The 2366-nt window shown below is 39.7% G+C and overlaps 1 pseudogene; it reads left to right on the top strand.

Annotated features, from left to right (window-relative positions):
• The first annotated feature begins 697 nt into the window (after positions 1-697).
• Positions 698-1205, top strand: LOC101577601 (annotated as a pseudogene).
• The last annotated feature ends 1161 nt before the right edge of the window (positions 1206-2366 follow it).

Raw genomic sequence — 2366 nt, 5'->3', positions numbered from 1 at the left:
GATAAATATTTTGAGATGAACATTTATTTCACTCAAATAAAGTGGTGAGTAAATGCTGGCAAGGAAGACACGAGACCCAAGAACAACAATGTCAGTCAAATTGTGCTTTGCCAGAGGTAGAAACAAACTACTCCTCAGTACCAGGGAGAAGCAGTTTAATCCGGATGGGAAGACCAGTCTGACCGAGGTAGATGAGTTGTCCTGAGAAGATGAGCCCTGCTTTAATTCACAGAGGAGAGAGGAAGCATTCCCACTAAAGGACTAGCACAGGCCAAGGAGGGAAAATACCACCCGGGAGCTACAGACAGGGTCCTACGAGGTGGGGCTGGAATTGCAGGGGATTATAGAAAAAGCATGACTCCATCAAAGAAAGAGCACTCTTTCCTGTTGTGTTTTCTTTCTTTCTTTCTTTCTTTCTTTCTTTCTTTCTTTCTTTCTTTCTTTCTTTCTTTCTTTCTTCTTTCTTTCTTTCTTTCTTTTCTTCTTTCTTTCTTTCTTTCTTTCTTTCTTTCTTTCTTTCTTTCTTAATAGAAAAAACTCACCCGGATGTGGTGGCACACACTGCAATCCTTGTACTTTGGAAGCTGAAGCAGGAGGATGACCTGTGGGTTCAAGGCCAGCCTGAACTTTATAGCAGGACCCTGCCTAAAATAGAAAGAAAGAAAGAAAGAAAGAGAGAGAGAGAAACCCTCATGTACATATGTGTGTCGCATGCGTTGTGTGTGTGCCATGTATAAATACTAAAATGCTATGAAACTTCCTCTGGAAGTTGCCGCTAGAGGTAGCGTGGTGGCTGGCGTTGTCTTTGTCGGGCTCCGCCATGGTGTACCGGGGTCAGGGCCAGAAAGTCCAGAAGGTGGTGGTGCAGCCCATCAACCTCATCTTCAGATACTTGCAGAATAGATCCCAGATCCAGGTGTGGCTGTATGAGCAAGTGAACATGCGGATAGAGGGCTGTATTATTAGTTTGGATAAGTACATGAACCTTGTATTAGATGATGCAGAAGAAATTCATTCTAAAACAAAGAAAACAACTGGGTCGGATCATGCTGAAAGGAGATAACATTACTCTGCTACAAAGTGTCTCCAACTAGAAATGATCAATGAATTCAAACAGGGAAGTGAGGCAGTGGCAATTATGATGATATGTAAAAGGACAATTGTTTAAGTGGTTTGCCCTGGGAGTGTTTGTAAAACATGTGTTCATATTGTTTTGACTACCCTTATGTTTTTACTGAAGGCCAATAAATGTAGAGTTGTTTTTATTTAAAAAAAAATACTATGAAAAATAGTGAACAGTCGTATGAGAAGTAGGTTAGTCTTTTATAATTCTATAACACCAAAGATAACCATAGTTAGGGCAAATGGATATGAAGAAAACATAATTCATTATGAAATTTTTTTCTTATAACTTTGTATTCATACTTCCACTAAGAGTAGATGAAGAAATCCAGGAATATATGTAGTTTATAAAGCTACATATAAAGGAATATAAAGACTGTGGGGGCGGGGGCTGGAGAGATGGCTCAGTGCTCTAAAGCACCTACTTGGAACAAGCTTGGCAAAGCACAGGGACTGCAGTTCAATCCCCCAGCATCACATGCCAGCCAGCCCCGCCCCCTGGTGGGCTGAGCTGGCCACACACACACACACACACACACACGCACACACACAACACACACACACACTAAATAAATGTTAAAAAAAAAGAAATATACTATAAAAAATTTTAAAAAAATAAAGACTGTGGGTTCAGCATCCAGTATTAAAAAAGGAAGAAAATAAATATTGAAATTTGATTAATATGTATTTGTCATTTTGTAACTATGTGGATAGAATTTGAGAACAGTGTTAAGTAAAATAAACTAGACACTGAAAGAAAAAAAAGAGTAGATGAGGTGTCAGCATTAAACATTTCCATTCTTTTTGATCTTTTGCAGCCTCATAAGGCAAAAATATTTTGCTCTTGAACATCTTATTTTATTTAATTTTATTTTACTGAGACAGAACTTTGTTGTGTAGTTCAGATTGGCCTTGAATTCACTACGTAATCAAGACTAGCCTCATTTTATTTTGACAATTTGATTCTTTTCCCTGTAATTTGGAAGGATTTTTTTGGTGGGGGTGCTGGCTCAAGCTGACTTAAGGGCAGGTCTGGTGCAGCATATGGAGCTGGGAATCCAAACAAAGTCCCCTGCACCTGAGTTTGCCCAAGCAAGCGCTTTAAGCAACTGAGCTAACCGGCAAGCCCCCCTTTCCCCTCTAGTTTGAAATGTTCTCTATCATAGTTCAATGCATTCCCAGCAGCCAATATAACTGAGATCCTCAGTGAATGAAGGAATGCTGTATTCACTTCCTCCCCTTCT

The sequence above is a fragment of the Octodon degus genome, unplaced genomic scaffold (genome assembly GCF_000260255.1).
Source record: "Octodon degus isolate 3935 unplaced genomic scaffold, OctDeg1.0 scaffold00078, whole genome shotgun sequence".
Taxonomy (NCBI): Eukaryota; Metazoa; Chordata; class Mammalia; order Rodentia; family Octodontidae; genus Octodon; species Octodon degus.
Note: the sequence above shows the minus strand (reverse complement) of the source record. Positions and strands in the feature narration are given on the sequence as shown.